Below are 26,097 nucleotides of genomic sequence, written 5' to 3' on the forward strand. Positions count from 1 at the left end.
CTCCACAAAGTAAAGCCCAAGTCTCTGTCCTGGACCATGGAAGCATTCCACGCCTTCCAGAAACTAGTATTTAGCACCGCTCCTACACTCATCTATTCTGACCTGCAAAATAAATTCATGGTGGAGGTCGAGGCATCTACTACAGGCGTGAAAGCTATTCATTCTCAGCAGCAGGGAAATCCTCCTCGTCTCCATCCATATGCCTATTACTCCAACCACACCAGACATTGTTAGTCATCAAGCTCGCTTTGGAGGTGTGGCGGTATTGGTTACATGGGGCTGACCACAGAAACCTCAGAGATGCAAACAGACTCAACACCAGACAGGCACGTTGGGCCCTCTACTTAACACAATTAAATTTTTCTATATCATCTTTCAGCGATCAAAAACAAAGCAGATTAACTCTCCTGTATTCATTCCCCATCTGAAAGTCCTGATAAACTCGAGCCCATCGTTTCATCCAAGATCTTTGTGTCCCTGGATGAGAACCTCTGATGCCGTCAACCCTGAGCCAACTCTGCCTCAGCGTCAATCAATCCAAACATTTGTTTTGTCCTCACAACATCTCAAACTCATGCAGTCCATGTGGGCACTGGGGACCAATTCCACCCTCTAACTCTTCCAAGACCAGTTCTGGTGGACTAATATGAACCATGATGTTCATACAAGGTTGCCAGACCTGTGTCATCACAAAAACACCTCGACACCTTACTTCAGGCAAACTGCTACCTCTTAAATGCCTCTCTATAGCAATGGAAACAGCAGAACTTCTGTTAGAACAGTTATTTTAAAAATTGGGCTTACCCGAAGATATTGTTTATAAAAGGGGGCCCTTTAATTTATCACTTGTGTGTGAAAGAGAGGATGGATACCTGACCCCCCGGGTTCGGACAGATATTTAGAAATTATGATCGGGTTCGGGTCGGGCTCGGTCACATCAGCGCGATAAGGCATTAGGGGTGGGAGATATTGACAAAAATGAATATCTCGATATTTTTTTCCAATATCTCGATATCGATATTCAGACGATATTTTTGCAATCCTTCAAAGAAATGTGTGCAAACAGGCAAAGAAGGCCCAGTTGGTCTTTTGACTTGCTGCATTTGACCTATCATTGTATAGAATTACTAGTACAGTACATAAAGATATGAGACATAATTGATTTAAACATGAACCCAGTTACTGTACTAAATATTTATTGTAATACAAGAACAGTGCTTTTTCAGTACAATATATGTACATAATAACTTAACTTTGTGCTTTGCAAATAGGCGGTTCACAAAATTCACGGTTTGTTTCGATACGATACAGTGATGTATGTTTTCGATACAGCAAAAAGAAAGAAATGCGAGATACATTTCCTATTTATTAAAATATATATTTTTTGGGAACTTTCTTGGAACTTTTAGTTTTATACATGGGGGTCATCTTTGAAGGATGAACAAATAATGTTTTGGTCATCATCACATTAAAAATAACATTTAAATATGATAATATTTGAGTTTTGAAGTGCTGGAAAAAGATGTGTGATGTAACGTTAGGCCTACCTGAAGGCATTTTACCATTTCTGCCAAACTTCCATGGTTACAGTTAGTGTTACTATATTAAATCCATGGTGAATGTTGCTGATCTCTGAACTTAAAGCCTATAACTAGTTCATTCATGGCAAAATGTTTCTCTTGGTTTCAATGTTTGATCCGTTAATAACAGAGAAATGTGAATGCTTCTCACTAGATCTCGCAGTGATGTTATTACTTAAGTGGCGAATTAAAATGTTTTCTCTGGATCTCAAAATAATAGCGCAGTTTCGTTCCGCTTTTATTACGTTTGCCCAGAGGTTTGCCATTGATGTTGTGCAACGTTTTGGTGGTCGCGCCAGGGCTTATTTTGGTCGGCAGGAAATGGTCCAACGAATCGTTCGGTTTGTATGCGTACCGAACCGAAAGGCTCGTACCGAACGGTTCAATACGAATACGTGTACACCCCTATTTGCAAACAGTACTTCTATTAGTAGACTAACAACAATGTGACTACCCATTGACTAGAAGTGAAAAGAAGCCCTGTTCGGAGGCTATTACGGTGGATCTCTAGGGAAAATGTATTCCATCTTTTGGACTCATCATCATCGCCACTTGAGGACGCCACAGACATTTAAGAAAAAAGTTTTAACTTCAGACTTCAGTTTTCCGCAAACAACGCATATGTTGCCTTTTCTATCAGCTATTTCATTAATCGTTCATCTGCTTTACTCTTAACGTTTTTGGATTGTTGCTTTAACCTAAGAAACGTCATAACACACAGGTAAGAACTCCGTAGTTGTATTGCAAATTAGTAGCAGCAATTACTCTCGTACAATTGAGGAACGATCGTGATTTTGTACAAAAAAAAACATAAAATACAGTCAAACAAACCCCATACAGTATTAAAATCGCTACATATCATAGTTTAGAAGGTTATAGTGTGTGTTATTTGTTTTCTCTTTAACTTCCTTCAGCTCTTTTCATGATTGGGGGGGTCGGATTGTACAAATTATGAAATATTCGATATCCCAATTTTGCATATCGTCCAGACAACAAATTGGATATTATCGTCTAAACGATATATCGCACACCTCTATAAGGCATTGAACATTTTAAATTTAAAACAGCTTATTATGTAGGTAGCCAATGTGCCTGATGCTTTCACTTGATGCAAACGTTCGTTTTTGTGATTAAAATACATGTAAAATATTACCACAACATCTGTCTTCCTGTGTGCGGAAAATTGTTTATGTAGCCGTGACAACGAAACACGTGCATACGCGCCTGTGTTAACGTGCGCTTGTTGCTCTGTGCGCGCTGGTGCGCTCATCTGTTGACATTTCCGAATGCCTTCCTACAGTTGCATAATAAAAGCAGGCTTTCCACACAAACAAACGTACATTAGTAAGAGAAGAAAATGGGATTTTAAATGTCGGTCTCGGGTCGGGCTCGGACATAAATATCTTTATGCCTGTCGGGCTCGGGTCGGGTTCGGTTACTGCTCTGTCGGATGCAGGCCAGGCTCGGACAGAAAAATTCGACCATCAGTTTATCTTCTGGCTATAATCAACAAACCAATGGGTAAAGGAAACTTCAAGCTATAGGGACATTTCTAAGAAACTTCTGTCATCATTGCCAGAACTCCTGGAGTCGATTATTACCCTAGACTGAGTAAACACATAATTCCCTCTGCCAACTGTCTACTAACTGTCAATCCATTTCATTGCGTATTCGGCTTCCAACCACCGCTCTTCCCATGGTCAGGAGAACCATCCAATATACAAGATGTTGACCACTGGTTAAAAGAGAGCGAGAGGGTTTAGGACTTCGTTCACCATCATTTCCAACAGCCAGTGCGATGCAAAAAGAGCAATGATGATGCCCAGAGATTAGACCCTCCAATATACCAGCCCAGGCAGAAGAATGGCTCTCAGACAGCTAAGTCCCCGCTACATTGGTCCCTTCACCATGCAAAGGCAGATAAATCCTGTGACATACCAGCTTCAGCTCCCTCCTCAGTACCGGATTAATTCCACAATTCATGTCTCTAGATTAAAACCTTACCATCCGTCTCTCTTACCCTTTTCTGCAGAGCTTGGTCCAGCTGCAAACCTTCCTCCACTGCTGCTCCTAGAAGATGGTCTCACCTACATCAATGGGAGCCTAGATTCCCAATGCCGTGGAAATCTTCTTGAGTATCTTTTAGACTGGGAGAGCTATGGACCAGACAAATGTTCCTTGGTACATCAAAATGACATTCTAGAATGTACCCTGGTTTCCACCTTCTATAAGTCACATCCACACTGTCCTGCTCCACATGGAAGAGGTAGGCCTCTGGAGCATAGGTCCACAGGAGCGGACTGAAGGGGTAGGGGGTTAATGTCACGTGCATACCAGGCTCCACCGCTCCATCCATTCAACCATCAATGTCAATATTACTTAAATTCACTTCGCAATAGAAAGAGGACTCACCTTTCAGTCAGCGTCTGGCCTCATTTGGGAATACTGACTCACCTGCCTGCATCCTTTCTACTCTTGCGAGTTCCCCTACATTTCTCCGGTTGTCTCCAGCACCTGCTTCTTATCTATTGTCTCCTCTGATATCTTGTTTCCTTCTTGCATTCTTCAGTCACCGACTGCACCTGGTGAAAAGAAACAAAATTAATGTCCAGTTGATTCACGCAAGTGCTGGTTTACTATTGAACTGAATTCTTTCCTGTATCTCTGATTGTGAAAACTGCTTGTGGTTCACTTACCTTTGTAAGTCTGTGCTATCTTTACAACATGGTTTTGTGAGCTCAGAGTATATCACACAAATACACACATGGCTTTTGCATTTGTTCTTTGCTTTTTTTCTCTGCATTGGTGTCTATATCAAATTTATGCCACCCACAAATGCAATATTTACTTAGGAACGATTAGCTTGTTGAAAGCTTTGCACACCCTGAAACTCTTTCTCCACAAAAAAAACACTTGCGTGCATTAACCCCCTGGGGTTGGCGGTCACACACTTTTTTTCTTATTGGTACAAAAGAGAATCAAATAACAAATTTTTTGTCATACAGGCAAGTGTTATACATAATTCAAAACTGTTAAATGTCTACTTATAATAGTTAGCAAGTTATTGGTGGATAAACTTCACATTGTACTAGTTGAACTGGTGGCAGATTAAAATTTATGAAATCGATGGAAACATATTGTAATATGAACTATAGACAGGTAGGCAACTTTTCAATGCTAAATATATATACATGTTTGACACGAATATGCTTTATGTTCGATAATAAAACAGAGCATGATATAAAAGTACCGTATTTTCCGGACTATAAGTCACTCCGTAGTATAAGTCACATCATTTTAAAAAATGTGTCATGAAGAGGAAAAAAACATATAAGTCGCACTGGACAATAAATCGCATTTATTTAGAAATTAATTTCACAAAATCCAAGACCAAAAACAGACATTTAATCTGGAAAGGCAAGTTAATCAACTACACCAGGGGTGCCCAATCCTGCTCCTGGCGATTGACTGTCCTGCACAGTTCATCTCCAACCCTAATAAAACACACCTGCCTTTAATTTTCAAGTGATCCTGACGTGCTCTGAAGCAGTGTTGTTTTTGGCAGCCCTTTTAGTTTTAGTCTTAGTCTTTTTGACGAAAATGCTTTTTAGTTTAAGTCACATTTTAGTCACTTATAAACTTGATAGTTTTAGTCAAGGTTTAGTCGACAAAAACGCGAAAAGGTTTTAGTCAAGTTTTAGTCGACGAAAATACAAAAAGGTTTTAGTCAATTTTAGTAAAAAAAGAAAGAAAAAAAAAGTAGTCTTTAACAAATTAATTTAGGTTAAAAAGTATTGGAAATGGGCTTAGGTTTGACAGGTTGCAGCAAGTGTTGCAATTCATAAAACAACAGTTAACCTTAAAACCTTTGCATAATAAACTAGACTTTCTGAATAATTAGATTGGTTGGGCCCTTACATGCGCTTCGTGAGGCACACACGCACACTAGCACACACACGCAAGGTCTCTTGCTCCCTTTCTCTGCTGTGCGCGCGCTACCTAATTTGCAGGCAATTCTGAAATTATCGTACATTATGGGATTTTTTTCATTATTGATGGTACAGAGGTCAAAATGATCGTACAAATACGATAAATATCATACGTCTGGCAACACTGGTTGTTGTTGTGTGGAATCTGGTGCGCGGCAGCCGGTGGTGGGCGTACAACAACGATTAGAATGCGGCATTGCTGATACTTTTTTAGCTCAAAACAGACCGATTTCACGCAAAATAGGCAGAAATGACATGCATTGTGAACGTCAGACTTATAATCATTTTCGTTCCATCTCCATCTCGTCAACGAAAACTCGAAAACGTCTCGTCATGTTTTAGTCACCTAAGAGCCCTTTTTAGCTAGTCATCGTAACGTTATCACCATAAAAAAAAGGTGCGTCAACGAAATAATTGCGTTATCGTCATCGTTGACGAAAACAATATTGCTCTGAAGACCTTAATTGGTTGCTTCAGGTGTGTTTGATTAGGGTTGGAGATGAACTGTGCAGGACAGTCGATCGCCAGGAGCAGGATTGGGCACCCCTGAACTACACAATAGCACACAGAACAACAGGCTGAATAGGTGTCTGGCATGTTAACGTAAAACAGGGTTTCCCGCAGCACTTTGGAACTAAGGCGGCCGCCTAAGCAACACACGCCTGCCGCCTTAACTACGTCGTCAAAAAAATGTATATGAGTGATATTCGCCGTGTTCCTCTGTCCTGTTTAGAGCTTAGATTCTCTGCCCGAGCCCGATATTTCCCGCCGCTATACTCGGGCCGGGCCCTTGATCCAGAGACGTGCGGTGCGGGACTAGATTTGATGGCCAAGTTAGAGCGCGGGCGGTAATGCACTCACTCTGTGTGTGAGGGCTGTGGAAGAATACAATTATTAAATAGAAATATCTATGAATAAAACATAGAAACTAATAAATTGTTATTCACAAAACAAAATAGAAACGATTTACAGGCCTGAGTTTCTGTTTGTAACACGTTTGCAGCGTTGAGCGATGTAGCCAATCACAGACATATGTGTTGATTTCTTGAACGCAATGGCCAATCAGAAACATTTAAGATAAGACTCCCCTCACCGCTCAAAACTGACTTTTTGTTCAGTGCTGAATTCTGCATGCTGGCAAATCTTCTGATTATAACAAACAAAGTGTAGATATTATGAAAGATTAATTGATAATAGAGATGTATGAGATTGCGATGAACTGATGTCAGCTTTTTAGAAATTATTAAGGGAGTATGAATATAACTGGAATACACTGCGCACATTCAGTCATGGCAAACCATGCACGCAGCTTGCTTGCTTTTATGTTAAATTAACAGTGGTTTAACAATGTTAATGCTTTAATAACAAATAATTTATCAGGAACATTTATGCTGATGTGTATGGTGACGACACGTAGGCTAACTTGAAGGTATTTCATGGAGGAACAGAAAAAATAAAATAATAATAATAATAATCTGACAAACCCCACGCCACCACCTTAACTAACACATTTTCTGCGGGAAACCCTGTTCAGCTACACAATAGCGTAAAGAACCTGGGAGGCTGAATAGGCTAAATTAACATAAGCCAGCGAGTCCAACAAGTTATCAGTAAGCAAGTTCACCAAGCTCCTGACCTCATTCCACATCACTGTACTCTTCATCCTCTGTGTCGCTTCTGAATAACTCCGCTAACTAGAGCGCCCTCTCGTGGCTGTAGACGGTAATGTTTTATCTTGGTTCATATCAGTCAGTATGAATTCATTTTGATATATAAGTCACACCTGACTATAAGTCGCAGGACCAGCCAAACTATGAAAAAAAGTGCGACTTATAGTCCAGAAAATACGTTAGGCTAGTATGACTGTTTTCTCTAATATGGTGAATATCATAAAGTTTAGACCAGTGTTTACTGTTAAATACTGTGTTTGTGAATATCTGCTAAAACGTAGATATGTATAATGTGGTAACAATAATGTTTAATAGTTTGGAGCGGCTCGATCGCTTTAGTAAATGCTATCTGCACCCGCTGTGAGTCAATTGCGCTGTGCATTTGAAAAGCAAAACGTGCCAAACATTAGGCTTCATGTTTTTACTCCAATCTCATTTCATAACATCATGACCAATGGAAACATTTGAAGTTTCATATGATAATCCATATATTTTTCTAGTGTAGTTTTCTAGTGTACTGAAGTGTTCATTTTTAACAATTTATAGATCTGCTATAGGCTATTGTTATTATTATTTTACGCGGCACTACAATTATATGCCTACAAGGCACAACAAACCAGGGGGCTGTACCATAAACCAAGATTAGAGTATAAGCCAGACTTATTTTGGTTAGTCAGACTTATTGTCGGTTGATTCTGTTTCATAAAGCAAACTTAAAATAGTTCAAACTCAGTTACCCTGGCAACTTATGCTGGGAAACTAGCCTGGTCCAGGGCAGGCTAACTGTCAGGCTAAGCCTCAGTTGTTGCACAGATCCTCTAACACTGACCAATAGGAACACAATTACTGACAATCTCTCATACCATTATTTGACTTTATTAACCACTATAAGTCCAAAAATAAATATACAGTAAAGAAAATCAACTTAAGGCTACAATGATAAATTAGACAATATAGACCTAAAAACATATATATGTCGGGGTTTATACATATATATATATATATATATATATATATACATATAGGCTATATCCTACAGGTTTTCTTTTCTTACTGGCTGAATGTTTTGTGATTTAATTAGATAGTTTAAAAAATTTATGAAACACAACATTTAAAAGAAATCATTACAAAAGATGAATTAAGATGAATCTGAGCTTAGTAATTGTATTAACCTACACTTGATTTACCCCATTACAATAGTCCCTTTACAGTTATTATCCTAAAAATACACTAAATTGTAGGTTTAAAATTCTAAATAAGGCACATCAAATGTCCAACAACCAATATTTTAGCATATATATATATATATATATATATATTATGTAGCCTACTTTATTATGTCTTTCAATTCAAATACATTTAACACAATTATACAAATGGACAGTTCCTTTAAAGACATAATATTTTCCCCCAATAAATCTTATTTTTCCTTCTACTTTTTTCTTTTGTGATAATACCCACCAACACATAAAAACAATTAGAACAACAACCATTAAGTACATAGTTAGACACTTTTACATATGAAAAAAAAATGGAAAAAATCAAACATTCACATATTTATATCAAACTCTTATAATGACACATAATTCATAATAAGTTATTAAAGTAATATTATTTAAATATTAAATAAGTAAATAAATAAAATAACAAATAACTAGAATTAAGGGAGGGAAGGTTATTTAGTAATAGGCTAATATGTATTCCTTTATTTTATGGAATATTCTTTGATTTTAGAGTTGCACATATCTTTTCAAAATGTATACTTTTGCTCTTAATTTCATGTTATCCTCTCCATAATGCACTGTATAAACTAAATCTAACCAAATATTCTTGCTTTCTCCAAAAAAAAAAGAAAAAAAAAAAAAGATTGCTTTAAAAGCTGTAATTCTCAGCATTCTAATTAAATAAGTATAAGTCATCTTTTTTAAGTAGCTTAGGTCCTAAACTCAAAACTATATTTTGTATCTTTATTATATTTGGTTTCTTAAAAATGTCTTCCCTGAATTAGGCCTACTTCTGTTCAATTGTTTTATTATAAGTATAAAATATATGAGTTTAATGAGATATAAGTTCACTGCAACTGATCCAACATCCTAAAGATAAATTATTATAATTAGAAGATATTTCTGGTGTTATAAAATATCGCATAGCCTATTAATTTTCCAAGCAAAATGTATATTAGTCAGAATTATTGCGCTCCGATTTGGCGCGCATGCGCGCAGCAGCGCTCATTCAATGTGAAGTTTACAGCAAAATGGAACTATTTGCACGACTTTCTAAGATTTTCAGATGGAGAATATTCCTGTGAAATGTAAGTTTTGCAAACACCATGTCTTAAACGCATAAAACAGCACAAAATATATGCAGTTTGATGGTGGATCGATTTGATCTATGATCGACCTCCAGGGCTGCTTAAGAAACGCGTGCACACGCAGTTATCTAGACTAGATAAACCTGGATCAAATTAGTGGGATTGCGTGAACTTGAATTACCTTTTATGAAACCGCTTTAGCCCCAACTTATTTGTTAGGTTTATTCAAGTCGGGTTTTGGACTTTAATCCCCGCTTTTTTAAGCGGCTTTTATGGAACAGCCCCCTGGTGTTCATTATATATATAGTGGGTTTTTTAACCAGAAAAATCTCAAGTAATAGTTTACATGTCATTTCATTATTCTATTATTATATGTTAATCTAATATTATAAATATTAACCTATTTTAATTTTATAATTTCAGTTCTTTTTTTTTTTTTTTTACATTTTGATACTTTTTCTTTGAACATTTGGTAGTGGAGAGTTTCAAGCAGTGTTTTTTTTAATACAATTGTTTCAATTCACTTACATTTTGAGACAGTTTTTTTTTTTCCGCCTGTGGTATCGATTTAGTATTGATACCGAGGTATTAGGTTCTGGTATCGTACCGAAGCCAAAATTGTGGTATCGAGCCATCCCTACTTCTGTGCTAATTTGAATATTTTTTTAACACAGAAATAACAATACTGTGTGGTTAAAAAGTACATTTGTGTACATATTAGACGCGCTCTTTCAGGTCTTAAAGAGACAGTAGCCCTAATAGTAAACATGATGTCGCTTGTCCTTAAAGGGATAGTTCACCCAAAAATAAACATTTTGTCATTCTTTACTCACTCTAATGTTGTTGCAAAACCTGTATTCATTTATTTCTTGTGCTGAACACAAAAGAAGATATTTGGAAGAATGTGGGTAACCAGACAGTTGCTGGTCCCCATTGACTTCCATAGGAAATAAATATAGAAGTCACTGGGGAACATCAACTGTTTGGTTACCCACATTCTTCCAAATAACTTCAACAGAAGAAAGAAACTTATTCAGGTTTAAAACAACTTGAGAGAGTAAATTATGACAATTAAATATTTGGGGAGAACTATCCATTTAATGTTAATAAAACAACAAAACACAGAGGACATCACACACTGCTCTTGACTGAGAACTTTAATAGTAACTTTAATAAGAATCAATGTATAATTTATACAGTGAAGTCCATATTTGGCTTTGACTTTGACTGAACATTTGCTCTCACTTTGCGGAAAAAATATTGAGATGTATATCGTATATCGATATTCAGCCTAAATATATCGGGATATGACTTTTGGTCCATATCGCCCAGCCCTAACAGGGACCAGATAGCCTGGGTTTCCCCATACTGCCTTTGCGCAGCGCGATTTTATTCTCGCTGAAAGGCAGTCTGGAAACCATGGACCTGATTTTCGCCTCGTTTAGGGAACCAATCACAGAACGGGGAGGGAGCAGCAAGACGATGACGACATCTATGCGACACAACTAAGCAGTTTGTTTATGGATTCAACATGGCAGCAGACGCGAAGCTACCTTTTGATGCAGCCTTAGATATTGTTCTAAGTAGTTTAGAACGCAAGTTTATTTCGAAAAAAGAGCAGTTTTTGGCGTCAGCTTTTGGCGTCTCTACATACGTCATCTGGTATAATGGAAACGATTGGTTATGAGCTACGTACAGGCGCATTTGATAGACATTCTTAGCACCCAATAAACGGCGCCGGGCATTCGTAAACCACACCTCAAATACGAGAAAATGCGCATGTGGTTCCCAGACCCAAGTCTCAACGAGAATTGGGTCTGGCGTTAGCCAGGCTAGGGACCAGATGTAACTGATGACTTCTGCTGACTTAAACATTCACATGAGTCTCTGTACATGAACATGGTAAAATGAAAAATCAAACACCTTGGAAATGACAGGTATGTACTATGTTTCAATGGCACAAAGGTGTGTGACTGTTTAAGTCTCTGTCTTTAGATCAGTGTGTCCAATAATGTGATTTTTCTCCTTTGTTGTTTATCTTTGGATTATGTTGTGTTGTAAATAAATCCAAACGATCAAAAAGCCATTCTTTTTTAAATATCTCCTCATTCTTTGTACAAGGTTCCTCATAATGATAGGGCCTGATAGCACCTGAGGTGTGAACCACATCAATATTCATGATGATTCCTCGCATAAAGCTTCCTTACACAAAACATGTCTTATAAATTTTAAATCAATATATTGTCTTATCTAAATGGGTACGCAGGATGATTTTCACATAGTTTTGAAGCAAATATTCTAGGCTACGTGATACAATGTTTCAAATGTCTTCATGAAGTCTTCAAAGACTTGTTTACATACATACTGCTGACATATTATTATAGCAGAGTTTGTGCTGAATACAGTGTAATCAGACTTTAGCCATGAAAATGACACAAGTAACAGAAATAAGCACAAATGTCAGAGCATGTCAGAACACCTCCAGGACCCAGAAAACACCTCAGACCCCAGAGGGTTAATGCGTCTCTAAACTAGAGCCACACAATTATTCATTAAAATACTGCGATCTTGATTCAGACACTCATTTAAACTTTTGACAAAATCACACTGGAACACTTAAATCTGAGCTTGCACTGCCACTGACCCAGATAAAGCAGTTATGTATTGGAAACAACTTCACAAACAGTACTTTTTAACCACACAGTATTGTTATTTCTGTGTTAAAAAAATATTCAAATTAGCACAGAAGTAGGAATGGCTCGATACCACAATTTTGGCTTCGGTACGATACCAGAACCTAATACCTCGGTATCGATACTAAATCGATACCACAGGCGAAAAAAAAAAACTGTCTCAAAATGTAAGTGAATTGAAACAATTGTATTAAAAAAAACACTGCTTGAAACTCTCCACTACCAAATGTTCAAAGAAAAAGTATCAAAATGTAAAAAAAAAAAAAAAAAGAACTGAAATTATACAATTAAAATAGGTTAATATTTATAATATTAGATTAACATATAATAATAGAATAATGAAATGACATGTAAACTATTAGCTGTCATGCATCAACAGAGAATTATCAACATTTATAGCATTTATTTATCTTGATTTGGTTACTGTTTGGTTTGTGTTTGGGTTCATATTAGTTTAATGCATTGTATAAAGTAATGTTAACATGCTAAACATGTATGAGTATATTGAATTTTTTTCAGGTAATTCAATTACTGATTGATCTAGATTAATAAATGCTATAATACTGTTAGGTTAGGTTACCTAATGAATGTTGACAAATGTAGCTTAATTGTAATATTTGTAATATTAGTAATATTAGTATTTGGGTGGGGGGGGGGGGTTGATGGGGTATGTTGAAAAAAAAAGCTTGCATCACAAGAAGTTGTGATAGTCAAAACATTTGGTAACTTACTTATATTAAGTTTACTGACAACATGTTACAATGTTTAGCTGCATGGTTACAATTACTGGCAGGTTACTGTATTTATTATTGCTTGACATTCTTGATTCAATGTCGATTCATTTTGATAATTATTAGTTACAGTAGATACATGTTAAAAAATAAATCACTGATGCTGTAAACATAGAGAGCCCTAGGCTATTTTTATTAAAGGTTAAAAATAACAACTTAAATGAAATATAATGCGTTCTTTATTATAACAACTTTATAATATTTTAATGATATAAGTAAAAATATAATATGTAGCCTAATATAGTGGACACATTTAAAGCCACACGGAACTTTTGGGGAACTTTCACGTCTAGCGCCCCTAGAGGCCACAAGCGCCGCAGCACTGTCGCAAAAGTCTAGAAGACATCCACTTAATAAATGGACGGCTGTAAAGCGATACGTTCTCCAGGTCACATGACCTGGCCAACGACGGTCCGTCTTCTCCAAACTTACATAGGCGGTATTTCAAGAGGGCAGCCCCGCTCGGAGCATTAATAGTGTCAAACGCTGTATATTGGCCTGAGGAATCATTTAAAATAACTCGTATGCGTCAACTCTTTAGGTCACAAAGTCCACGGTGTGGCTTTAACAAAACTCTATAGCTAATTTTTCCAGCCTAAATGGTCATTAAACTGCTTTCCTGATGTAAATGTAACTTATGTGAGATTGTTCTAGCCTACCTGTTTTATTGACTTCTTACCGCGGTTGAAAAACACTGATTGATCCGAGGCATATACATTTCGGTAAGTTCGAGTTTATTTAATAATAGTAAAGAAGAGCAAAGCCGAGAAGAGTTAGAGTTGAACGGTTCACTTGCCGCTTGAACTGAGGCGCTACAGAGGTCTGTCACGTCACATTTACAAGCGCCAAAACGGTATTTATTGTTTGAATTGCGTAATAAAATTGACTGATAATTTATTTTATATCAAAAGTAAACTGCTCTGTCTTGTCTGTTGTTGTCAGTGTCCTCTTTGCTTCGCGATTTTTTTCTGCGTGAGAAAATGGATGTGTGGCGTGAGAGCGTGTGAAAAGGGCCAATTGCGTGAGAGTTGGCAGCCCAGCACCGTTTGCAGAGTGGTGCATTGAGGTCTGTTTCTTTACTTTTCTCATTACTTTTGTAGGCCGCCTAGTGGTGAACTTCGAAACAGCAGTGCATCAAATACCGAATTGAACAAAATGATGATATTGTACCGTTTGAAATATAATATATACCGGTATTTTTGCAGTACCGGTATACCGCGCATCCCTACACAGAAGTACTGGGATAAAATTGTATAGTTCGATATATACACTGATGTCTACAGTAGCGATAAAAATGGAGCAAATCACCTATTCAAAGTAACTTGATGATAAAGATTGTATCAATTACATTGTTACACCAGTAGTTGGTAACAAGTGACTGTCAAAAAAATAACTTGTTCAAAAACGCTTTATTCCCTTTTTATTTCGCTTTTATATAAAACATTTTAAGTCTTTATGAGTGAGTCATTGAACCATTCCTTCAAACAGTTTTTTCAAATAATTTATTCAAATTATTTTTTTTTTTTTAAATAGACTGCAGCGATTGACATTTTGTCAGTCCTCCAGTATATGTTGTTTTGTTTAGTTGTCTGTTCGGAATCGTTGGAGAATCTCTATTTGAAACAAAAAATTGTGATTCTCAATTCTCAACTGAACTAAAGTAAGTATATTTTATAGTAAAGTGCCATGTGCTGTAACAAATCATTAGAAGACAGCCTCTTCTCATAGGATAAGGTCACACAGTCTGTAATCTGATCTCTTGGACTCTGGCAGATCCTCACATCATATTGAAAAGTTCATTAATGTAAGATTAAAATATTGTTGATGTGCAACATCACATTCATGATATTTCTCATTTTGTTCATCCTTTTTTTCTACTGCATCTACATATTAAAGCAGTAATCTGTTCAAATTAATTGAGAACTGTACATTCCTCTACATGAGCCACCACCACCACAAAAAAAATAAAAAAATTGCAATTTGGAAGTTGTTCTTTATTGCTTTGTACTGGCACAGGATAGACAAATTCCAGATCATGTCTCCACATTCTCTTATGAAGTGACTAATGGACCTGTACAAGTGTGCAGTCGTATATTTCCTGTCCTTTTATAAAGAATTAGCTTTTTCCTTTCTATCACCATAAGACATAATGCCAATAAATGGCAAGTGCAGGTTAGTGGTCTCAATTTGCCCGTTCTGAGGGGAGTTTCCTTCTCTATAGTAGAATAGTCTAGTCTGGGAAATGGTAAAAAAAACTGCCAACATGTGTAATAGATGTCAGAATAAGAGAGCAATTTACAGTAAGTGGGTTTAACTTCTTTCTGTCTTATCTTAGAGAAATGGTAAGAATCCGGAAGATTACCACCTAAAGCGAATCTCAATTGACAGCCAGTAGTGTTGTGACAGTATCCCTGACAATGCTTGATTACTCACCTCTATCAACTTGAGAGACACTTACCTTCATGTTCTGAGCGTCTATCTAACTGATGTCTGCCTCTGTGCTGATAGAAATACCCAATAGACACATGAAACTCTCACTCAGCTGTCTTTTTTTCAATGTGGACACCACATAGCTAGACACAGAAAAGATAATTTAGTGGACCATTTGGATGAGGGTCAGGAGAGTGTAGTTATTTTTGAAGGCAGTGACACCTGTGTGCTTACCTTGTGGACATGCCTTCATTAAGGAGTGTGGAAGAGCCCAAAGACAGAATCACAACAAGCATTGAAAGAAAGATGAACCTGATCTGAGGAAGAAGAGAGGACATAACCAATATCTCCTTCAAGATTCCACCCAGTGACCCAGTAGTTCAACAGTAAGCAATGGGTCTTAATAGGTCACAAATCCACACTCGTGAAGAAGAAATTTTAATAGATCTGTTCGATCTTTAGTCCCAAAACACAGAAGAGAATTAGCATTTTCAAGCCATGAGTTTCCTTGGTTATTTCTTATGGGTTTTTAGAATGGTGGTTTTTGATTTATGTGCAAAATAAGGTACATATATATGGCTAAAGTCAAGATAAAACAAAAGTAGCAACAAATCTTTTCTTATGTTTTGTGACGTACACCCTACTGTAACATATTATCAAAAATAAAATGAAAATGTAGGGCAGACTTCTATGCATCTGTTGTTAATTGGATGTTGAGGTGTGGGCATGGCACTCAAATTCACATAGTGCCGGTTGATGATCAGAAAATGCTTCAAAAGAACTGTATGCAGCTTTTAACACTATCCACTCATTTAAAACTCCTTAAACTATATTACCATCTCCTATATAACCTTTATTTCGTTAGTAAAAATAAATAAAAATACAGCTCAGTGGAAATCAATAATTATCTCCACGAGAGAAGTTCTGTATAAACGCACAGATAAAAACAGCGCTCTGTCAGCAGGTATTTCGTTATCTAGAGACCGACAAAAAAACATTATTAATAATTCTGATGGACTCTGTAATTGCGATGATGTATTCGCTGTTGTGTTTATTCCTCTGACAATGTTTGCATATTCCAGCGAATGCATGCGTAATATATGCATATTAATATCCCAGCGTATTCCATTCTCTTCACTCTTTAGACTATTAAACACATAAACCTTTTAAAACTAGTTTTTAAAAAATAATTGATAATTATTGATAAAATGTTGATACTCTCCTGTCATTTATTTATAATAATCCATATGAAAACGTTAGACTTCTAAATGTATTTTGCCTGTTGTTCATATTAATGCTGTTGTTATAAAAAAATGCAACTAGGATTATTAAGCTACACTAAAGTAATGTTTTATTTAAAAAAATATATATATTTTTACACTATATTTGTTAGAATCGTTACCTTGTTTGTTGTTTGCCTGATCAAAGGTAAAAAACTGTTTAGTGACAGTGAGTGCACTATATTTTTTATTTATTTTTCACACTCTTTCAGACTATTGATGTAGAAGTGTGTTTTGTTTGGTATGCAAGGAGGGAGTGGAATTGCAGAAATTACAGTATAAAAACGTTAAAACAGTTTGTTTTGTTGTAATAATTGTCAAAACCAGAAATAAATAATAAATATTGGTTCTGTAAATCGGTTATCTGGCACATAAACATGCAAATAATCAAATAACAGTATTGTAACACTGTTGTGTACTCAGGAACAGGCTGAAGACTCAGAAGAAGAAATCCAAACAACACTTTAATAATAACACTCAAGAATCAGGTAACAGGCAGGGAAACTCACGTTAGCACGGTGTAGGTATTACGGTGACCGGACAAGGAGTGCAGGAGAAGGAACAACTTAAATGGATGGTCCGGAGTAAAATCAACCTAGGGTCCTTTGCACCATGACCTCGAGCCAAACACCAAACACAAAAGCTTTTTTTCTTTAGTCGAACAATATTAAAGTTATAGCTTATTTAGAGAAATCAGCTGAATGGCTGATTTCTTTCCAATGTACTTACAAGCTTTCCAATGCCTCGTTTTATGAGTACAGAACATATTTGCACTACTGTAGAAGTTTGGTACCATTCTGGACATTATTAGTGGGGTAATTTACAAGATTCATATTTGGAGCCGTTAGCGCCTGCACTAAGCCATTCGGCTGATTTCTCTAAATAAGCTATAACTTTAATATTGTTCAACCAAGGGGAAAAAAAAGGCTTCTGGGGGGGGTGTTTGGCTCGAGGTCATGGTGCAAAGGACCCTAGGTTGATTTTACTCCACTTTTTTGCGTTTTTAAGCCCCATAAACGCCGTTGCCGTGTAAACGAAAGGCACATCCGATAAAATATTTTTACGTTTTCACCCGCGAGCATTCTCATCTCGTGTAAACAGGGCCTTAGTGTCTTACTCCTTTTTTGATCCAGAGTATTTTAAGTTGTTGCTGATATAAGGAATAGAGTGATAGAAGTGATAGAGCCGGCGCCTCACGTGCACAAATACAATATCAGTTCTTATTGCTTGATATCATAGCCACTTTATGAGACAACTAAAATAAAAGCTATGTGGTTACTGAATTACGTTTTTATGTTGTACGATATGTAGGCTGTCAGTGTGAGCATCGCCATGCCGTGGGGTTGGCCTAATTCCAAACAGAATTGTTTGCGTATGTGAAGGATGATATAAGCAGATATTGGAACACACGAGAAGTACAAAGCCTTCTTTACATAATAAATAATAGTTTAACAACCAAATGTTACACTGCGACTATAACGATTTAACAGAAAGAAAGGTATATGTGAGTCCACCGCGGTGTTCAGTTTCAGTTTCGCTTTAAATAAGTTTGTTATAGGCTTGGCATTTAAAATTAATTTTGCTTTAAATGAATGACACAATTTATTTTTATTTTATACATATATTTTTTATTTTTGGTCTCTATTGAATAGAATAACATTTTAAGTATTTGGAGTGAGGGAAAGTAAAATAGGCTACATGGTGTTTTATAATAGTGCTTGTTAACGTTTTGTTTTATTTAGGCTACTAGCATTTTACATATTTCTGAATGTACCGGTAATAATAAAATGCGAATTCGATGTGACTTATCTGTTTTTTCTCTCTCAACAAAGCAAGTTTAACCTGGTGCGACTTATTTTCAGGAAAATATGGTAAATAATATATTTGTGCTGTAGTATTAAAAAGTCCATATACGATGGGGACTGTTTGCAACAATAAAACATGTATATTATGTTCATTACTCCCACCATGATCTCCCATTTAATCTGTTATAATTTTGACAGGGTCCTTGGAAATGTTCTCCCCTGTAAGGGGTCCATGGCTCGAAAAAGTTTGAAAACCCCTGGTTTAAACAACCGTGATGTTCTCTTTTAAAAAAGTTTGATTTTTAAACTGTTTTAATGTGTTTAAATTATGTATGAATTAGCCCAAACACTAAGACAGTGATATCTCTCTATGGGATATGTGATTGTTGTCATATTTATTTTAAAAGAAATCTAAAATATGTGCATATTAAAGTGAGAATTGAGGGAAAACACATATTTTAGATGGAATTAAATAAATAAAAAGTACTTTGGGTGTCTTGTTCATTCATTATTTTTCATATAAAAGCAACAGAACTTAAATTACATCCAGTTTATTAGCAGCGCAATGCAAGAGTGAATACCGCGATATCCGCCTTTGATCTCGTAGGTGTTTGATCCACTACGAGAAGAGAGATCTGTCAATCTTGGCTGCACTTTTTTCACTCCTCCCCTTACTCCAGCCCCCTATTTTCGCCTAAATTTTAGGCAAGGTGCATCCCAAATGAGCCCAGTGTTCCCAACAATTTTCAAAGGAAAGTAGCTAAAGCCTTCCCAAAGAGTCGCTAAATGTAGTCTAGATGACGCCACACACCAATTAGCATATTGTGACGTCATCATGTTGTACATGCATTCTGCCTAATCTCTGTTTTCTCTTTTAATGTGCTCACATACTGTATTGTCAAATAAAGCTGTTATCTTTTGCATATTTTCTGTAAGACAACAGAATGAACATGATATAGAAAATGACTAAATTTTTTACGTGTAAGTTTAATAAAGTTTAAAGTTTATTATCATGTTTGAATATGTACAATCTTGAAACTGGATGAACTAAAGCTCTGTGATAGTGAGAGTCGTAGGGTGCTTTTTTGGGAAAAAGTCGCTAAAGGGGTCTGAAAATGTCGCTAAATCAAGCGACAAAGTTGGCAAGTTGGCAAAACTGAAAAAACCTAGGGGAGAGCCGGGACGATTGAAACGTGGGACGGATGAAACATTTCCTTGAAAACGTACTCGGTTACTAACGTAACCTCGGTTCTCTCTAGGAGAGGGAACGAGTACTGCGTCGATTAGCGACGCTACGGGAAAGATATTTCTTTGTCGAGATTGAAGCCTAAAAATTAATCCTTAATTTTGTAATATGTAAAACGCTTTTCTGTAGCATACAACCCTAGGCGGAGCAATATCGCTCGCCCATTGGCTGCTCCGCCAGAAAAGCACAGCCTATGCGAGGCCAGTGACGCTGACCAATGAGGGTGCTTCGCGCCCTTCTGCGTCATCTCCCGCCGAAACAGGCGTGGCCTAGGTCTATAAATACCAAGCATAGCTGCTTCCACTCCGATTTTCGTCACAGAAGCGACACAGCGTGGGCACGCACGGCATGAGACGCAGTACTCGTTCCCTCTCCTAGAGAGAACCGAGGTTACGTTAGTAACCGAGTACGTTCTCTTACGTAGAGTTCTCTCCTACTGCGTCGATTAGCGACGCTACGGGAACCCCTGTAAGACGCCGTGCGTGTTCTTGGACCGACACAGACACCCAAGGGCGCGCGCACGCGCCCTGGCATGCCAGAGCCTACACCAAGAGTATATAGGGAGAGTGGCTAGAATAGCATCATCCCTTTATAATAGGGCCCCTAAGGGCATAATAACATATATATGTAAATATAGATATATATGGGGGGGTAATAGCATGCTCATGGGACACATTGTCAGTGAGTGATGCTTAAACATTTTAGTGACCTGGGCCGCCGTGCGGGGCAGGAACACTATACCTGGTCTTAGACCGAGAGCAGTTTAGCCTGCAACGCAGGAGCCTCTAGGTTATAGAACCTTATAAATGTAGACGGGGAGGCCCAGCCTGCCGCCATACAAATATCTTGCAACGAGATTCCGCTATACCAAGCCCACGACGAGGCCATGCCTCTCGTAGAATGTGCTCTAATGCCCAGGGGGCATTCCAAACCTCTAGATGCGTAGGCTAGCGCAATGGCATCCACTACCCATCGAGATAGGCTCTGTTTCGTCGCAGCACGTCCTTTAGAGCGCCCACTGAACGAAACGAAGAGCTGCTCCGTCTGTCGAAAAACAGCGGAGCGGGACACGTAAGCTCTTAATGCCCTGACCGGGCAAAGGAAGCTATTTCCGTCCTCAGAGGCCGGCAGAGCCGACAGGGAGATGACCTGAGCCCTAAACGGTGTGTTGAGGGACTTAGGTACATACCCATGCCTCGGTTTCAACACGACTATAGAGTCGTTGGGCCCGAACTCCATACAAGAGGCTCTTACTGAGAGCGCTTGCAGATCCCCCATACGCTTCACTGAAGCGAGAGCCAAAAGAAACATGGTCTTGAGAGACAGGTGTTTCATGTCAACTGAGTGAATAGGCTCGAAAGGGGCCCCTTTCATAGCGTTTAACACTGTAGAAAGGTCCCAAACGGGGACTGAAGGAGGCCTTAGAGGATTTAACCTTCTGGCTCCTCTAAGGAAACGTACCACCAGGTCGTTTCTGCCCAGTGCATGGCCAAGCGTCGGATTGACGAACGCTGATATGGCTGCCACATAGACTTTGAGCGTGGATGGGGTCCTACCCTTATCCAACAGCTCCTGCAGGAAGGAGAGAACCTCCGTTTCCCCGCACTGAAGAGGTGATAGACCTTGGTCTGAACACCAGTCAGAGAACACCGACCATTTGGAAGCGTAGAGCCGTCTAGTAGACGGGGCCCTAGCCTGCTCGATCGTGTCTAACACTCCTCTTGGGAGTTTAGCGGGTACCCGTTTATGGCCCACACATGAAGGGACCATAGCTCTGGGTGAGGATGCAAAATCGAGCCCCTGGCCTGCGAGAGAAGGTCCCTCCTCACTGGGATCGGCCACGGAGCAGTACTCTTGAGCTGCATCAAGACTGGGAACCAGGGTTGATTCGTCCAGTATGGTGCGACAAGAAGCACTGAGCATCCGCTTTTCCTGATTCGCTCGAGCACTTGGGGCAGGAGCGAGACAGGGGGAAAAGCATAGAGCGGACGGCGGGGCCAGACTTTGGCCAGCGCGTTCGTGCTCTTTGAAAAGAATTCTGGGCAGTGAGCGTTTTCCTGGTTTGCAAACAGGTCTATCTCCGCTCTGCCGAACTTTTTTCCACAGCAGACGCACTGTCTGTGTGTGTAGGGACCATTCTCCTGTCGGAATATTGTTCCGTGAGAGTCTGTCTGGTCCTACATTCAGGCGACCAGGCACATGGATCGCTCTCAGCGAGCGCAGGTTGTGCTGGGCCCATACCAGTATGCGTTCCGTCAACCTGTAAAGGTTTCGGGATCTCACGCCACCCTGGCGGTTTATATAGGCTACTACCGACGTGTTGTCCGAACGGACTAGGACGTGGTGTCCCTTTATCCGAGGACAGAAGCGCCTCAGCGCTAAGTCCACTGCCATCATTTCTAGGCAGTTTATGTGCGGTAGTTCGACTCGTTCTGCCCATTGGCCAAAGAACGGTCTGCCTTCGAGCAGTGCTCCCCAGCCTGAGGTGGACGCGTCCGTGGACACCACCTTCAGGCTCGAGGAAGTCCCCAGGCTTACACCTGACCGGTACCAGTCTGACGCTCTCCATGGTGTCAGGGCTGAAACGCATTCCTGATTGACCTTGAGGCGATAACGACCGTGAACCCATGCTCGGCGCGGTACACGCGCTTTTAGCCAGAACTGCAGTGGGCGCATGCGCAGCAGGCCCAACTGTAGAGCTGTCGATGCTGCGGCCATGAGGCCTAGCATTTTCTGAAATCTCTTGAGCGGCACTATGTGGCCGCTGCGGAAGGATTTCGCCATCCGCAGGGAATTTCGCCTGCGTTGTGATGACAGTCGAGCTGTCATAGACAGCGAGTTCAGCTCCAGTCCTAAAAAGGAGATCCTTTGACTGGGAAACAGTGAACTTTTCTCCCAATTGACTCTCAGACCTAAGCACTCGAGGTGATCGAGAATTAGGGTCTTGTGGCGGATGAGTTCTGAAGGTGATTGAGCTAGAATCAGCCAATCGTCCAAATAATTCAGAATTCGAATGCCGCGGAGTCTCAGGGGTGCCAGCGCCGCGTCCATGCACACTGTAAATGTACGAGGTGCTAGAGACAGGCCGAATGGCAGGACTGTGTACTGATATGCCTGGCCCTCGAAGGCGAATCTCAAAAATCGCCTGTGACGTGACGCAATTTGTATGTGAAAATACGCGTCTTTCAGATCTATTGCCATAAACCAGTCTCCTCGGCGAACCTGCGCGAGGATAGCTCTGGTCGTGAGCATTCTGAACTTTCGCTTTGTCAGCGCTTTGTTCAGATGCCTGAGATCTAAAATGGGTCTGAGACCCCCGTCTTTTTTCGGTACCAGAAAATATCTGCTGTACAGGCCCCCTTCGCTCTGAGCTTGAGATAAAGGCTCTATGGCCCCTTTGCTCAATAGCTTCGCTATTTCGGCTCGAAGTAGATGTGCTACTTCTGTTTTCACCGTAGTTTCGACTTTCTCCGTGAAACGGGGAGGGCGTCGATGAAACTGTAGCGAATAGCCTCTTTTTATAGTCTCTAGCACCCATTCTGAGACCCCGGGAAGTCTTTCCCATGCATCTGCACGTGTGACTAGGGGTTGAATGTAATCTGGGCCCTGGTCGCGAAATGGCGGCGACACGAGAGCAACCGTGTGCTGTGACATGGACGCCGTGGCGTGTGAGGCGGGGGGCATGTTTAACACAGTATGCATCCCGCGCGCACTCGGCTCTCTGTGTCGAGAGAGAGAGCGCGCGGGACGAGTCCCGTAGGGCTCGTTATGTTTGTGAATAAACGTGGGCGCTTGGTGGCGGGCACATTTATAACACCGAGGACACTGTGTTTGTGTACTGACTGACCGTTCGTCAGTTTCGTTTTTACAGAAACCGCGGAACGTGCAGTGTGTAGTGGTTGTGGGCACTTGGCAGTGGGCACGCTTACTACATGTAAAGCACAATCGATCTGAGTCGATTTTTTGTGCGCAAACCCTGTGTTGAACGGGGCTGCTGCTTGCACGGGTTGAAAAACCGGGCTCTGGTCGCGAAATGGCGGCGACACGAGAGCAGTCGTGTGCTGTAATATGGGCGCCATTGCAGCGTGATGCGGGGGCGCGCTTAATCGAGCGGGCAGCCCGCGCGCGTGCTCAGCTCTCTCAGCTGAGAGAGAGAGCACGCGGTGCGAGCTCCGTACGGCTCGGCATGTTTGAGAATAAATGTGGGTGCGTGAACGCAGGTACATTTATAGCACTGGGGAGTACTGTCTATTAGAACTGACTGACCGTGCATCGGTTTCGCATAGAAACCATGTGACATGTAGCTTGTAGTGATTGTGGGCACTTGAAAGCGGGCACGCTCACTACATATAATGCACAATCGACATTGAGTCGATTTTATGTGTGCAAGCCCTGTATTGTGTGGGGCTGTGCTTGTGTGTATGAATGGGCACTGGGTCGTGGGCATACAGTTACACACATTACATCATCGGCTGTGGCCGGGACACCGTGTAGCACAGAGAGTACTGTCTATCAGAACCGACTGACCGTGCATTCGTTTCGTTTTTACAGAAACCACGGGACATGCAGTGTGTAGTGATTGTGGGCACTGAAAAGCGGGCACGTTCACTAACTTACATGTATTGCACAATCGACACGAGTCGATTTTATGTGTGCAAGCCCTGTATTGTGTAGGGCTGTGCTTGTGTGTACGAATGGGCACTGGGTCGTGGGCATTACGGATACACACATCACACCATCGGCCGTGGCCGGGACACCAGAAAATACATTTTCAGATTTACCTGGGGCGTCGTGAAAACGGCGTTTGTGTGCAGGCAAACGAGCATTGATGCCGATTTGGTGACTGCAAAATACACTGGCACGGTCGCGTATGTTGGGACTGTGCGAGCGAGACATTTTAGTGAAATCCGGCCACGGCGGGATTTTAACACTGTAGCTTCCCTCGAAGCAGATGTGCGCATCCTGGCTGAAGACGGGGCTTTCCGGGACTCCGCGATTTCTTCGTGAATTCAGGAAGAAAAGGGCGCGGGTCGTGAGGACGGTAACGTACGTTCCTCTGCAGAAAAACAGCCATCCAGCCGGTAAGCGCATCGATGCTGGTCTTTCTCCGTCGACGCTCATGAGCGGCGGGGGAGGGGAGATCCTCGGAGCTCGCCCATCCCTCGCTCTCCGAAGCGAGAAGCGAACAGCAGTCGTCATCCCCCTCAGATGCGGCTAGCTGGTCGTCGTCCATGACAGACAAAGCGGCAGGCTGCGGCTTTTGTTCGTCGAAGAGCGACTCCAGCGAAGCGGAGAGAGGAGCTAGCGGCGGCGGCGGCGGCGAGCTCCTCGTGGCGGGGGGTTCCGGAACCCGCTGAGCGCGGCGCTTTTTACGGCGCGGCGCTACAGGGGGTGGGTTAGCAGCTTCGGTGAAAGATGCCAGGCGAGTCCGCAGAGTCGCGATGGGCATCATTTCGCAATGATGGCAGCCGCCATCACCGAGAGCGACAGCTGCATGATCCTCGCCCAAGCAGGAAACACACAGCTCGTGGTGGTCCCCGTCGATGAGCGCAGCTCGGCAGGAGCCGCAGGAAACACGAGACATCTTTAAAAAGACGCTCGCTGCTCTTTGTGAGAAAAAGTGTGTGACGCAGTAGGCGAACACACACACAAAGTGATAAAAGGATATATCCACGCCGGAGAAGCGCAGCAGGGAACGGCGGCTGAAGGCGGCGATGACCAGCGGCTTCAGGTAAGGGCTCGTCCTGCTGAGGTGCTGTATCAGACGGCTGTGGTGGCTCGAATCCGGTCCTACGATGCGTGTAGCTTCGTGAAGTAAAGAAAATCGGAGTGGAAGCAGCTATGCTTGGTATTTATAGACCTAGGCCACGCCTGTTTCGGCGGGAGATGACGCAGAAGGGCGCGAAGCACCCTCATTGGTCAGCGTCACTGGCCTCGCATAGGCTGTGCTTTTCTGGCGGAGCAGCCAATGGGCGAGCGATATTGCTCCGCCTAGGGTTGTATGCTACAGAAAAGCGTTTTACATATTACAAAATTAAGGATTAATTTTTAGGCTTCAATCTCGACAAAGAAATATCTTTCCCGTAGCGTCGCTAATCGACGCAGTAGGAGAGAACTCTACGTAAGAGAACTACTCACGTCATGTACATCAAATTTCGTCAGCACGTACAACACGCAATGCCTACCAGACCCGCGAAAAATTTTTTTCTTTACGTCATGCCGTTTTTGAGTTAAAGCCGGAAAGCTGTTTTTTAGTGCAGCAAGTGAATTCTTTCGTGCGGTACTTTTTTTTGACTGACAAG

The 26,097-nt window shown here is 40.6% G+C and overlaps 1 long non-coding RNA gene across 1 annotated transcript in view; it reads right to left on the minus strand.

Annotated features, from left to right (window-relative positions):
• Nucleotides 1-26,097, minus strand: part of LOC307009105 — a 112,551-nt gene that overhangs the window by 78,463 nt on the left and 7,991 nt on the right. The window contains exons 2-4 of the long non-coding RNA XR_013799956.1: nucleotides 15,699-15,781; nucleotides 15,493-15,607; nucleotides 3,601-4,162 (exon numbers count right to left, since the gene is read on the minus strand). This is a non-coding gene — a long non-coding RNA (uncharacterized lncRNA). The remainder of the gene's footprint in view (nucleotides 1-3,600; nucleotides 4,163-15,492; nucleotides 15,608-15,698; nucleotides 15,782-26,097) is intronic.

The sequence above is a fragment of the Phoxinus phoxinus genome, assembly GCF_949152265.1.
Source record: "Phoxinus phoxinus genome assembly, chromosome: 13".
Taxonomy (NCBI): Eukaryota; Metazoa; Chordata; class Actinopteri; order Cypriniformes; family Leuciscidae; genus Phoxinus; species Phoxinus phoxinus.